This window comes from Cetorhinus maximus, chromosome 2 (assembly GCF_964194155.1).
Source record: "Cetorhinus maximus chromosome 2, sCetMax3.hap1.1, whole genome shotgun sequence".
Taxonomy (NCBI): Eukaryota; Metazoa; Chordata; class Chondrichthyes; order Lamniformes; family Cetorhinidae; genus Cetorhinus; species Cetorhinus maximus.
In genome coordinates, this window is record NC_135880.1 from 155,126,147 (window position 1) to 155,141,893 (window position 15,747).

The 15,747-nt window shown below is 43.3% G+C and overlaps 1 protein-coding gene across 10 annotated transcripts in view; it reads left to right on the forward strand.

The window, feature by feature from the left end:
- LOC144698817 (nuclear factor 1 B-type-like) overlaps positions 1-15,747 on the forward strand; it is a 375,700-nt gene that overhangs the window by 114,481 nt on the left and 245,472 nt on the right. The gene's annotated exons all lie outside the window — the stretch shown is intronic.

Genomic DNA, 15,747 nt, shown 5'->3' on the forward strand with positions numbered 1-15,747 from the left:
CTCATTATTCACTTAAGAACACATTTATGATAACTGGCTACAGGATAGCAACCTCTTCACATACAACCTCTGCACCAACTCTTTTAAGGTCCCATTTCATCATATAATAGCAAATTGCAAGTCTGAACATCCGGTTGCATTTTAATGTTAGCAATGAATAACTCAGGTTGTTCAATGTTTCTGGCGCTGTGCTTTATTTTTTGTGTTATTACAACATTCCATTGTTGCATGAAATTTATATATTCCAATTCAAACAAAGGTGACAGAATCGCATTTCAAACACCAAGGTGTGTGTCTTTTAGTTTTCAGGATTAGAATTCTTCTGAGTTATTGGCTTTGGAGTCCAGAACCTTAGTGTGGTTTGAAACACAAGCTGACTGAAAACCTGATCACTTTGGCCGGAATTTTCACTCCTGGGTTGGGAGCGCAGAGCTGGGGCAATTTCCGGCTTCGTAAACCCAATCTGGAGAAAAGTGTGTTGTGTCTGGCAAATATAGGGTTAATGTGGGACTGAATACTGTACCGTTCACACAGTAATGTAAGAGAACACATGACCTGCACCAAGGAGTCAGTCTACTGTTGGGCAGAGCCATGCGCACAAGCAAGCATGGAGACAGCTCCTAGCATGAACCCTTTACTGTATATATGTACATGGTTCTTGTAGTTAATAAATATACAGTTAACCTACTTAAGACTACAAAGACTTCATTAAGACCTACTGAACAGTATCCAACACCCTACAACAAAGTGCCCCGGAAGGTCCAAATTTTGGTTCGGGGGGGACAGTGGTTTGGGGGGGGGCGGGGGATGTGGTGGGGGGATCAAAATGGGAGTCGTAGCATGCAACGCCAGAAAGAGTCCAGAGTCTTCTAGGTACAGAGGCGCACTGGGTGTAAGGCCCGCCTCAGTGCTTTGACACTTTGTCAAATATATCAAGACATGAATAAAACAAAACACCAGCCCTCACCCATCACACTCCCTCACCACCACCCCCGGCACACACACTATTTTTTATTCACTGATGGGATGTGGGCATCACTAACTTGGCCAACATTTGTTGCCCATCCTTAATTGCCCTTAAGAAGGCGGTCTGTTCAATGGTACTTCTTGAACCGCTGTGTTACATGTGGTGTAGGTACACCCACACTGCTGTTAGAGAGGGAGTTACAGGATTTTGACCCTGCAACAGTGAAGGAATGGCGATATATTTCCAAGTCAGGATGGTGAGTGGCTCAAAGAACAAAGAACGAAGAAAAGTACAGCACAGGAACAGGCCCTTCAGCCCTCCAAGCCTGCGCCGATCATATTGCCTGTCAAACTAAAACATTTTGCACTTCCGGGGTCCGTATCCCTCTATTCCCATCCTATTCATGTATTTCTCAAGCTGCCTCTTAAACACCACTATCGTACCTGCTTCCACCACCTCCTCTGGCAGCGAATTCCAGACATTCACTACCTTCTGTGTAAAAAACTTGCCCTGCACATCTCCTCTAAAGTTTTCTCCTCTCACCTTAAATCTATGTCCCCTAGTAATTGACTCTTCCGACCTGGGAAAAAGCTTCTGACTATCTACTCTGTCCATGCCACTCATAATTTTGTAAACTTCTATCAAGTCGCCCCTCAATCTCCGTCGCTCTAGTGAGAACAATCCGAGTTTGTCCAACCTCTCCTCATAGTTAATAACCTCTAGACGAGGCAGCATCCTGGTAAACCTCCTCTGCACCCTCTCCAACGCCTCCATATCCTTCTGGTAATGTGGCGACCAGAATTGCACGCAATATTCCAAGTGTGGCCTAACCAAGGTTCCATACAGCTGCAGCATGACTTCCCAGCTTTTATGCTCAATACCCCTGCCGATGAAGGCAAGCATGCCATATGCCTTCCTAACTACTTTATCCACCTGCGTTGCCACTTTCAGTGACCTGTGGACCTGTACACCCAGATCCCTCTGCCCATCGATGCACTTAAGAGTTCTGCCATTTACTGTATAATTCCTGGAGGGAAACTTCCAGGTGGCGGTGTTACCATGTGTCTGCTGCCCTTGTCCTTCTAAATGACAGTGGTTGTGGGTTTGGAAGGTGCTGTCTAAGGAGGATTGGTGAGTTCCTGCAGTGCATCTTGTAGACGGTACACATTGTTGCCACTGTACATTGGTGGTGGAGGGAATGAATGTTTGTGGATGGGATGCCAATGAAGCGGGCTGCTTTGTCCTGGATGGTGTTAAGTTTCTTTGTGCTCTTGTTGGAGCTGCATTCATCTAAGCGGAGAGTATTCCATTGCACTCCTGACTTGTGCCATGTAGATGGTGGACAGGCTTTGGAGAGTCAGGAGGTGAGTTATTCGTCACAGGATTCCTAGCCTCTGACCTGCTCTTGTAGCCATGGTAATTATATGGCTTGTCCATTCAGTTTCTGGTCAATGGTACCTCCGGCTGAAGATTGTTACAGATGCTTCTATGGACTTTTACTATATCCATGCCAACCCATGCCACCTCATGACCCCCATCCACCCTGGCCTCTCATACTCTCCGTGCCAACCTATGCCCTTCCAACCAAGGCTCCTCATACCCTTTGTGTCAATCTGTTCCCCTCTACCTCTCCCCCATGGCATTTATAGCCTCTATGTCAGCCTATGCCCCTCCACCCACCCCCATGGACCTTCATAACTCCCATGGCAATCTGTGCCCCTCACCCACCATCATGGCCCTTTATAGCTTCATGCTGACTTAGTGCCACCTTATACCAACCCATGCCCCAAACCCACCACCCTTTGCCCTTACATCACTATGCCAACTCACGCAGTATCCGCCATGGGCAAATCTCAGGACCCATCTGAAATTAAATAAAGTTCCTAAGTGTCTATTGATGAATTCACTATTTCAAAAAAATACATTCACTACACATAACATCCTTTCATCCCTTATGAAAAAGAGCATTTGTATTCATAGTCCCAATTCAAGGACTTTGTAAGCACTTGGAGCTGTCAATCAAACTGTGAATTGATAGGCGCCCCACAGTGATAATGATAGGTCGTAAAATGGGTCATGCTGTACTAATCCTCAGGATTAAGCTCTCAGGATTATTTCAGCAGACAGAGTGAAATAGCAAGCACTGATTTTTTAAAACTGTAGTTTTTTTCTAATATTTAAATGCCTTGACAGCTTGACAGTTGGTTTTGACAGTTCTTTTAACAGTTCTCCTGACACTTCCAATGAATTCATGCAATGTTTTACACATGTTCATGCCTAATTTTAACAAACCCAAAGGGCACCTTACCTCTCCCAAAAGGCAGCTGACTTCTCCCAATGATATCCCATGACGATATCCAATTGGACACTTTAACTCCCTCAAAGGTTACTTGATCTCCCCCAGATATATCCCAGGATCATATTCAAAAGGGTACTTTACTGCTCCAACAAGGTACCCTACCTCTCCAAAGAACGCTGAAAGCTTTAGACCTTCTACTACCAGGTCAGAAGTGTACAAGTTGTGTTTTAGACATCCCACTAGCCAAAATCAGATCTGCCTGAGACAGCTGCACTTTAACATGTGCAGTTGCCTCTGTGAACCATAGATGTGCACATTAGAACCTGTCCCATGCACCTCCCCACCCCCATGAAAATGGAAGAGGCTGGGTTCGGTGGTGGAATTTACAGATCTGTTCCTCCGCCTCCTCTCCATCTGCACAAAAATTCTGGCCTTAGATTTTCTGAAACAACGAACCCAATTTTTGCTACGCTCCAGGAAGATATTCACAGACATTTGTGCCCTTGTTGGAGAAGACATTGCACCTCACAGCACTGCTCACCATGCTGCCAGTCGCTGTCAAAGTTTGGCCTTGGTTCCTGGCATTGACCTCCACGTCCATCTATTCCCATTGTCTTTGGACCATTTAATTGGAGGGTCTCCTTCCCCTCATGGGTGCAGGACATCTATCTCTCCTCCCTTCCTCTCCTTCCACCAAGATCTCAGTGCAGTGTCTGAAACCGTGGAGTCCATTCTCTCTCCTGTTGTGCCAATTGTCACATTTTTCCAGTCAAATTCTCTTCATCCACAACACCCAGCACCAGCTCCAGCTTTCTCCAACCACAACGTCCCTCTGCTGTAAGAGGTGCAAGATAGTTTTGAGCAATGCGTGCTAGCTTTAAGTGGTACTATTGTCCCAATGTTGATGCACCCAACCAATGAACAGCATGGTTAGCATTTGCTGGGCACACATTTAATGAGCAGGGAGCATGAAGTTGGCTTGCTGCCTGCCCTGCAGTCAATAGACATGATTTAATTGCTCACCTGGATTCCCTTTGTCTGTCTTCAGGGACTACAATTTAGCTTTGTATTTATATAGTACCTTTAACAGGTTATCCAGTGATTTATCTCATTGCTGCTTGCGGAACCTTGTGTGGTACTTTGTTGCTGCCTTTGCCTACATTATACCAGAGACTGTGCTTCTCTAGATTTCTATGCCTCTCCACTGCATTGAGAGATTTACTATTTAAGATGTGCTTCCATTTATTGTTCCTGTTCCCAAAATATTTTTCAAGTTTTTTTAATATGAAGCTGTGCCCATCTGTCAATTTCCCAGTCTGTCTCTTGTCTCTGTGTTGTTACTGACAGTTTGCTGCTTCGCCCAGTTTGGCATAAATGATAGACTTGATATTTGTCCCTTTAAGTTGCAGTCCAATAAAAAATTACATATAGTATGGAGATCTAAAGTGGCTCTATCAATGGTTCCTCAAGTACTGTACCGGCCACTACCCATTAGTATAAGGAATGTTCATTTACCCCAACTTTTTTTTGGCCCCTTTTCAGCCATCTCTCTATCCATCCTGCCACTGTTTTTCTTTCCTCTCATAACATCTAATGATCTCCACCAACTTATTATGCAACATTTTATTAAATTCTTTCTCAAATTGCAGAATGTGATCCTCAAAGCACCAGCAAAAAAATCAAGAAATTCCAAATGATAAAAGCAGAATTGATATCTACAGTGACTGGATGAATGGCCCTTGTCCTTGGAGATGAATATTTTACAGGATGTACTGGTTATGGTTAGAGCAAACAAAAAACTTGTCTGGGAAGTATAGCAGTACCCTGTTATGGTGAAAATTTGGTAGGAAGAATAGAAAAGCAGAATATTATTTAAATGGAAAGAGCAGAAATGGTACAGAGGGATTTGGGTGTCCTTGTACATGAATCACAAAAAGTTAGCAAGAAGGTACAGCAGGTAATTAGAAAGGCAAACGGAATATTGGCCTTTATTGCAAGGGGGATTGAGTATAACAGTAGGGGAGTCTTGCTACAACTGGCACTGGTGAGGCTGTATCTAGAGTGCAGTGTACACTTTTGGTCACCTTACTTAAGGAGGGATATACTTGCATTGGAAGCAGTTCAGTGAAGGTTCACTAAGTTGATTCCTAGGATGAAGAGGTTGTCTTATGAGGAAAGGTTGAGCAGGTTGGCCCTATATTCTTTGGGGTTTAGAAGAATGAGACATAGAAACAAATAAGATTCTGAGAGGGCTTGACAGGCTAGACGCTGAGAGGAATGTTTTCCTTTGTGGGTAACGGCACAGTTTACAAATTTAAGATGGAGATGAGGAGAATTTTTTCTCTCAGAGGGCCATTGATCTTTGGATGTCTCTTCCATAGAGATCAATGGGAGCTGAGTCATTGAATATATTCAAGACTGAGTTAGACAGATTTTTGATCAACAAAGCAGTCAAGTGTTATTGCCGGCAGGCAGGAAAGCAGAGTTAAGGCCACAATTGGATTTGCCATAATCTTATTGAATAGCAGAGCAGGCTCAAGGGGCCAAATATCCTACTCCTGCTCTTATTTCTAATGATCTTATGTAAGGATGGATATATTTTCTGGAGTTTTGCTTGATAAATAAAGGTAGTTTCTTTTTGAACTATGAAGGAGGAAATTAATGGAAAAATATTACACTCACATTTTCTATACTTTCTCATAATCCGTAAAGTGTGTAATTGTAGGAAAACCTTCCAAGATTTGAGTTTGATCACCTTGCCTAGTTTTTGCAGGGGTGTGAGAGTGGGAAGGTAGGAAGATTCCCTAAGAGTGTAAGTTCTGTTGTAATCTTACTCATGACAAGGAAATTACAAAGAGATGCTAGATCATTGAAGATGTCTGCAGGCTACAACACATTTCCTTCTGACTCAGCAAAATAGGATGGATTGCAGGACCTCACTAAGGTGAGAAATGGGGGAAAAGTCTTGTAAAATATTTGAAAAATAAGCGTTTCCATCAGGCAGCAGTATATAACAATCCGGAAAAGGAACTTTGTCTCATTTTTCCCAAATACACAAATGTCAATTGTAATGGCTGCATCTCTTCCCAGTCCTGATCGTGTAACTGAAGATAGACCGGGGATTGAAATTGTGGCCTTTCTTGGCTGTATGACTTAGTGGTGCATATTGCCTATTTATAATCAATGCGACTTTGTGATTAACAGAAGCTGTGCATTGCAGGCGAGGGTGGTTTAACTCCTTTCCTCAGCAGAAAGATGCAGCACTGTTTTAACACAAAGCAGTTAATTTGTCAATCTGATGGACAGCCAACAAGTAAAGTTTGTGGGAATGTATCAAGCATAAAGGACAGTTGAGACTGCAATTTAAATTCTGTTTTCCTGAATCAGATTGGAGACTACTACTACAGTTGTTGGTTTTACTTGAAGTATTATTTCTGCTTCAAAGAGAGTTAAGTGAAAGGAATGTTTGTGTTTCCAGCTTCCTTGTGTGGTGTGGACGTGAAGAATGATAGGTAAAACAGTTTCTGATTTATTTGCATTCTGACAATACTGCATTAAAAGTCAGCCGTTTCCTACTTTTGTGTGGGAACAAACTTGTAAACTCAGGCGGAACATATCTTGCGGATGTTGGCCATCAGCTGCAGAGCTGTTGAGCAGGAAGCAGAGTGCCATGGGATTACATTTTCCATTGAACTGTGCTTAACAGTCATCAATCACTACAGTCATTGCTTTTAAATCCTTTTTTGTTTCAAAATTTAATTTCTGTTGTCAACACTTTCACAATTAAATTTTGATTAGTATACAGCAATAGGTTCCTAGTTTAGTGTACTCAGTCAATTTCTAAATATTCAGTGATAATTTATTGATATCCTTCATGGATGTCTATGATAATATTACAGGCTAATGATGGTTTATATATTACATATATTATGATCTTGGTTGAGATCAGTAATTTTTTAAAAAATAAGCCAACAGCAGCGCGCAACCAACCCAAATTCTACAGGCAGTCTTCACCAAAAATGGTACACGACTGCAGAACCTCCTCAACTCAGTCTGGATGGCGGAGATCCACCAATGTTACCTTCAAGTAACAGAAACAACTTCAGCAATTATGGGCAGAATACTATGGAGGCAACCAAGGTCTCGTCTGCCGGCTGGAGAGCTGGCGAGAGACCAGTGTTGCCTCCTTTGGGGAAGGCCCACTGAACCACGAGCTAATCAGACAGTTGAGATGCCATTGGTGGGCCCTTCCTCTGAGATCAGGGACTGGGGTTGGTAGCTGGGGGGGTGGTGGAATTCCCATCTATTGAGAACTGCTGGCCAATCAGAGGCCAGCAGCTCTTTTGCTTAGCAGCATCACGGGGAGATGGTGGCTGAGGATTGAGGAGTGACCTGGCTCACAGGTAACTATGGTGGGAGGGGTTTCTGTGAGGGCCCTGGATAGGAGGGGACTGGTAGTAAGGGCTGGAGGTGGTTCTCAACAGGCCCTCCCCTTCCTGATGCTGGTTCTCTCGATCAGGCAGTGAGTGCCTTTGACGGAGGGATCACACCCCCCACCAAGCAAGAGACAACAAGCGGCCCGCACAGGTTTATTTGTTGTGCTCCCCCCATGGTAACTGGCCCATGTGCAGCTGGGTTAATGCTATTAACAGTGGGATGAGGCCCTTAAGATGTCATTAATTGGCCAATTAAGGGCCTCAATTGGGTGCGGGGAATGGGAAAGGAAGGCCAATAATGGGCCTTCCCAACCCAGACTTAATCAGAGTGAATGCGGGAAGGCAGTGGGATGCTCACCCACCGAATTAAATGCCCTCCCTGTCTTCAAAACACTAGACAGGGCAGAAGATTTTGCTCTCTACCTTTGCTAATTCTCAGTTTCTGGATCTAGCCTCGCTTCTTTAACCTGCTTGTACTACGCCACTGGATTCATCGTCTAGTGAACTCTGATGGCTCTGTCTCCCTTTTTATAGTTTCAACCAGAAGTTTTGGTTTCCAACTTCAGCTTCAATCTTTGTTTCCTTAGACACTGGGAGGGTCAGTTTCCTTTCTCAGTTTCCCTTTTCAGTTATGGTCTGTCTCAAAAAATGCAATGGATTGACGCAACGGCTTCCATAACACATTTTTTACGTTCATCGTTATTGGGTTTCTTCACATTCATTTGTTTCTTTTTCTTAAAATATTCTTTTACCTCTAATTTTCAAACTCAGTTCCCTATGTTTTCTGAAATCAGTAACATTTCATCACTCAGTTCGAAAGAGTTTGATGTGGAATTTCTGAAAAGATGTGACAAAATGTTAACAGGAATAGAACCAAATGGAAGAACAGAGTGTGAGTTCTGTCTCAGTCAGCCATAGTTAATGCCCACAGATATATCAGACTTTATATTGATCATACTTAATATTTTGTTTTCTTATAACACCCAAGGTATTTGATGATAGAAAGCAGAAATATGTGTACCTACTTAGAGATCTATTGAACAAGCTGTTACTACATGCCCTGGAGCATGTTAAAAATAGTAACATTTCATAACTGAAGTTGATTGGAAGATAAAGGTGTATTTTTTAACTGTTATTCTGATCAGCTACAACAAGCTCACGTCCTCTGAACTCTAAGTTTGAACAAACTGCTGCTCATTGGTTGCCATCTTTAGCTGCTCTTCACACAAATACATAAATCACAAATATTCTAAATACAATTAGCGCAGTCTTTTTCAACCTTGGGTAAATGATCAAAGGGCCTTTTTAGACTCACACCTCATAAAATATTGACTTCTGTAGCAATTTAAACTCAACCTTCCCTTAGTAGTGTGTATGTTAATCTTAACTTTAGCTTTCTATTCTTTCTTCTCTACATGGCCCAGGTTCTCAAAGATGTCAGGTATTCAGTTGTCACATGCTTGTGGTGATTGGATTTGATACTCTGTATATTTTTAAGGCGCTTTGCCCATCGGCCAGCACTTTTATGCCTCATTTATTTTTGCACCTGCTGTCAATCTCAGTCATCTGCTGACCAGAAGCAGCGCTGATGATTCTGCCATTGGAACAATTAACGTATGTGGGGCAGTTTATATCAACTAAAGCTGATGGTGAGAGAACCATGCATTCAGCATCAGCTGTACTTTTATCATTTAAAACAACTTTAGAATCAACATAAGTAGTCCTAAAAGTAAGCTCTGAGATTCAGAGAGATCTGGGTGTCCTAGTGCATGAATCACAAAAGGTTAGTATGCAGGTACAACAGGTAATTAGGAAAGCTAATAGAATATTATCATTTATTGTGAGGGGAGGTTATGCTTCAGTTGTACAGGGCATTGGTGAGACCACGTCTGGAGTATTGTGTACAGTACTGGTCTCCTCCTTTAAAAAAAGACGTAAATGCATCAGAAGCAGTTCAGAGAAGGTTTACTAGAATAATACCAGGAATGGGCGGGTTGTCTTATGAGGAAAGGCCGCACAGGTTAGGCTTGTATCCAATGGGATTTAGAAGAGTAAGAGGCGACTTAATTGAAACCTGTGAGATTCTGAGCGGTCTTGACAGGATGGATGCGGAGAGGATGTTTCCTCTTGTGGGAGAACCTAGATCTAGTGGTCACTGTTTAAAAATAAGGGGTCGCTCATTTAAGACAGAGATGAGGCGAATTTTTCTCTCTCAGAGGATTGTGAATCATTGGAACTCTCTTCCTCACAGGTAGTGGAAGCAGAATCTTTGAATGTTTTTTAAGGCAGAGCTAGGTAGATTAACAGGGGGTTGAAAGGTTATCGGGGGTAGGCAGGAATGTGGGGTTGAGGTAACATTCAGATCAGCCATGATCTTATTGAATGGCAGAGCAGGCTCGAGGGGCCGAGTGGCCTACACCGGCTCCTAATTCGTATGTTTGTATGCAATTGACTGTGTCTGAATCTGTGTGGTTCTATTAGATGTATGCCCTGTGAATGTAGAAACTCTGCAGCTATGCTCTTTCTATTCATTACGAATAACTTGTAGATATGGAAATGACAACAAACATTATGTATCATATGCTGACTCTAGTTTTGTAGCACATTTTAGATGCAATCTGAGTAACTTTTAAATGGGCCATACCACACAAGCTATTTATAGCAAGATTTTGGTGATTCATTATTTTCTACTGTATAAATGGTGATGCTCAAAGCTAGTCAATGGTAATGTTGTTAGTGAAAAGAATTATTTGCATGGCTGGTTCCTCCATTGCATTCAAATTAGTATGAAAAGACTTTATCTTGTAATTAGGACACCCCATTAATAGGTTGCCAGGCATCATACTGCACTACTGCATATTAAGCAGGACACTGGATTCACTTTATTTGAGATAAATGGGTGCGTAACGCTCGTCAGTAATTACAACATGATTTGGAATCCATTTTGGGAATTGTAGATCCTTCGGTAAGGGAAATTGACCCAGTAAAGCAAGCCCATACACCAAAGAGGCTTGTCCCACTGCATGCTTTTCACTAGTTAATCAAAGTTAAGTGATACACATAGTTGAATCCCCTGTCCAAATCAGCCTCAAAATTGTTGTTGCAGCTGAAATATTTGACAAAGCCTTTCAGGGGATGTGTATGAATTATTTATCAATCATTATCAATCAATCATCAAGCAATCAATTGTGTATTTGTGAAAAGAAAACAAACTGTGTTTAGAAGTCAACACTACACAAAAATAAATTGCAGAGCATTTGCCAGCATTACTGAAATGCACATTTTCCAGATGTAAATGGGAAGATAGAAACTGAAATGGGTGATTCAGCCGCTTGGGCCTGTTTTGCTGATCAATTAGAATATGGCTGATCTATACCTGATCTATACCTATGCCAAACTTTGATTCATATCCCTTGATAATCTTGCCGAACAAAAATCTGTTGAGCTCAGTCTTAAAATTTTTCAATTGATCCAGCATCTGCAGTCTTTTGGGCAGGCGAATCCCAGATTTTTACTAACCCTTTGTGTGAAAAATGGCTTCATTCCTGAATGGTTTAGTTTGAATTTTAAGATTGTACCTCCTTATTTTAGATTCCCTTATGGGAGTTTGTTTTTATTCATTCACGGGATGTGGGCTTCGCTGGCTGGGCCAGCATTTATTGCCCATCCCTAATTGCCCTTGAGAAGGTGATGGTGAGCTGCCTTCTTGAACTGCTGCAGTCCATGTGGTGTAGGTACACCCACAGTGCTGTTAGGAAGGGAGTTCCAGGATTTTGACCCAGTGACAGTGAAGGAACGGCAATATATTTCCAAGTCAGGATGGTGGGTGACTTGGAGGGGAACTTCCAGGTGATGTTCCCATCTATCTGCTGCCCTTGTCCTTCTAGGCGGTAGTGGTCATGGGTTTGGAAAGTGCTGTCTAAGGAGCCTTGGTGAATTCTCTTGGTGAATTTCTCCCTATATACTTTTGAATCTCTTTATCATGTAAAGCCTTCAATGAGACCACCCTTTAATCTTTTAGGGTCAGATGAATACAAGCTAAGTTTATGCAACCTATCATCATATCTCAATCCATAAGTCTTGACATAATTCTGGTTGTTTGTGCTGCATCCATTCCTTGGCCAATATATTCTTCCTGGGTAGGGTGCACAGTACTCTAGATGGGATCTAATCAAGGTTCTGTACAGTTAAAGAATAACTTCTTCCCCTTTCTGTTCCAGTCCCCTTGAAGCAAGGACCAACATTGACTACATATGTACTTCTGGTGATTTGTTTTGTTGGACATCCAAACCCCTTTACTCCTCCATTGTTTGCAGTCTCTCACCAGTAAGAACATTTTCTTAAGTGTCTTTCCTGGATCCAAAGTGGATAACCACACACTTCCCACATTGAATTCCTCACTTAATGTGTCTATACTCCCATCTACACCACTTAGCCGTCATCAGAAAACTTGAATGTACAAATCTTTATCACTTCACTTAACTATCAATATAAACCATGGATATATGGTAAAAAGCTAGGGACCCGATACTATACAGGTTCTTGGAGAACACCACATGCCTCATTCTGCCAGTTATGGTACATTCCTGTTACCCCTACTCTCTTGACTCCAACCTCCTAACCAATTATAAAGCTATGTCACAAGGTTTCATTCAATTCTTGTGCTTTTATTTTTACTAATAATGTTTTATTTGGAATCTTAATAAATGCTTTCTGGAAGTCCATATAGGCAACATCCACAGACACTGCCCCATGCAAATGACTTCCTCAAAAAAAATCAACTATATTTGTCACCCCTGGCCTTTACCAGATCCATGCTGATTTTCTTTGATCAGCTCATACTTGTCCATATGGCAGCTCCAAGCTAGACAGAACAAAGAAGGCTGTTTCAGGAACTATCTCTTTTGTTGCACCCCACCCCCACCCCCCGCTCCGCTCCCTGCCACCTAAAGGCAGCTGTATCTCCTTAATGGAAATCTGATTTGTTTTATGCTGAAGTGCAAAGGGTGATGTTTTGTCTACTCTAAGCAGTTGCAGAAGTGCAAAATGTACAATATGGCAACTTGGAAAGCTGGTTAACACCCTCAGGCATCTTAGGCTTGTGTTATCTTTTATAGCAATCACATGGATTGCTAAACAACACACATTTTCTGTCAAGCACCGTAATGCCATTTAAGTTAACAGATGAGGTGATGAAGGAATGTGAATGAGCAATAAATGAGTAGTTGCTGTTCAGATGCGAGGAGCAAATTCTTGTATTGTGGGAAAAATGCCTTTAATGTTAAATTCATTGATGAATCTGTTTCTAATATTACAATAAAACTACACTGAATAACACTTAACTGAACATGTGCTAAGTGAATAAAATGCAATAATTAAAAATTGTTTTCCACTTATTCCCACTATGTCCACTCCTATTGAATGAGATAAAAACAAAAAACTACGGATGCTGGAAATCCAAAACGAAAACAGAAATACCTGGAAAAACTCAGCAGGTCTGGCAGCATTGGCGGAGAAGAACAAAGTTGATGTTTCGAGTCCTCATGACCCTTCAACAGAACTAAGTAAAAATAGGAGAGGGGTGAAATATAAGCTGGTTTAAGGTGGGGGGGGTGGGGTGGGGGATGGGGGGAGAAGTTGGGGCGGGGGGGCGGTAGTTGTAGGGTCATGGGGACTTGAAACGTCAACTTTGTTCTTCTCCGCAGATGCTGCCAGACCTGCTGAGTTTTTCCAGGTATTTCTGTTTTTGTTTCTATTGAATGAGCACTGGAACACTGAGGAGAGATGGGAGCTTGAATGGCCACATCACAGTATTTATGAGATTTTGTGGTGTCATTTGGTTCATTGCTTCAAGACTTTGATGCTGGCAAGGAAAAAAATTCCTGAAGTTCCATGAATGAAAACTGTTCTTCTTTATGAGAATACTTCTGGTTCTAAATGCTTGCTAGGTGATTTTTCACGCTTCAGAGTAGGTTACTTGAATTATAATTCAAATTGCACACGTTAGCTTTCAAAATAAATTGCATAAATTGTACTATCTTCTGAAGTAAAAGCAAATTGAAAATTTCAAAATGATTTGCATTTTGGAAAATATAAATGTTTACAATTAAAAGAGGAGTAAGAGATCAGATTGGCGTGCTGCCAGTCTCACCTACATTGTTGCCCAGGAGGGAACAGAAACGTCGGAAAGGGAACTGTCTCCAAATGGCTAACTCAAAACAAAATTAGTAGCATTCAGCCCCCACCATCAAAATTATAAAACAAAAATGCACAAGAGGTGTGTAAGAAATTGTGTGTGTAGATGCTTTTGTGTGTGAGTACATTGTACAGTAGAATATTTGGCTGAGTGACAGCTGTAACTTGCAGAGATATCTGATTGCAGTGCAGTCCTTTTCAGCTTGTGATGATTGAAAATCATGATAATTATAGTAATAGTGTGAGATTAGTCAAAGTGGCTGGCAACAATCAGAATGAACAGTGCTAATAATAACCAGCAAGATCTTTTCTTCTGCCTCACTCATTGGATTCTGATTAGTTATGCCACTTTTGCCAACAAGCCAATGTGACTTGAATCCCAGCAATCTAACCCTTCAGTTATTTTATCAACTTTCCTTCCAGATAGTTTTTATCACACATATTGGGCTGAATTTTCTGGTTGGGAGGGGTGGCGGAGCAGGCAGGGACGGACCCGATTGCTGCCCACGATCAGATGTGCGCTGCCGCCATTTTACGCGGGCAGGCCCGCCCAGCGTAATGCGCGACTCCCGAGGATAGCGGGAGTGGGCAGGCGGCGACAGGAGTGTAATGTCTGGCGGGTCCAATGGCGACCCAGCGGCCTGTTTATATGAAGCGCTGGCAGCCTTTGCAAGGCTGCTCACAATGACAATTGGAAGGGCTCACCAGAGGGCATCTGGTGAGCACGCCAGTCCGGAGGGTGGGCCAGCAGAGCAGGCCAGGCTGGAGGATAGGACAGCGGGACAGGCCAGGCTGGAGGATAGGACAGCGGGACAGGCCAGGCTGGAGGCTAGGGCCCCTCATTTTTCAGATGATTGTCTTGCTGCCCTCCTCGAGGAGGTGGCAGCATGGCGGGAGGTGCTGGTTCCCCAGGATTGGAGGAGGAGGCCCCCCCACATGACTGGAAGGAGGTGGCGGAGGTGGTGAGCTTCCGTGACATGGTGCGGCGCACCTGGATCTAGTGTCGCAAGCGCTTCAACAACTTGTTGCGCTCTGGCAGGGTGAGTACCATGTTGGCATTGGTCACTTAACCCAGCAGGTTGGCTTACCCTCCTGCTGCCCCCCCACCACTCCCAAGTCTGAGTGTAGTGACTGCATTGAATCATTGACGGCATTTGTCCTTTGCTTGGTGGGCCAGCAGATATTGCCCTGGGTACTGGAGTGCGCCCCCTGAGCGGTCCAGGCATCGGAAGCGCATTTTGAGAAGACCGATTGTTCTCTCCACCACAGCCCTTGTGGAGGCGTGGCTACTATTGTACCGCTGCTCTGCTTCTGTACTTGGATGGTGGAGAGGCGTATTGAGCCACATTCTGAGGGGATAGTCCTTGTCACCCAGCAGCCATCCATCAAGCCGGGCCAGAGCACAGAAGAGCCCAGGCACTTGAGAGTGTCTGATGATGTAGGCGCCATGGGAACTGCCTGGGTACCTTGCACAGACTTGTAGAATCAGCATCCTGTGATCACACACTATCTGCATGTTTATGGAGTGGAAGCCCTTCCTGTTGATGAAGGTAACGGGCTTACCTGCTGGCGCCTTGATGGTCACGTGTGTGTAGTGGACACCCTGGATGCCAGCAATGGCCGTGAAGCCTCTGGCTCGCTGTGTCTGGCTTGCCTGGTCCCAACGGTAGTGGATGAAGGTCAATGCACGTCTGAACAGAGCGTCTGTAACCTGTAACCTGCTTGACATAAGTGTGGACAGCTGATTGGGAGACACCGCAAAGATCACCCACCAACCCCTGGAAGGGGCCAGAGGCATAGAAGTTGAGGGCAGCTGTGACCTTCAGAGCCACTGGCATGGGGCATCCACC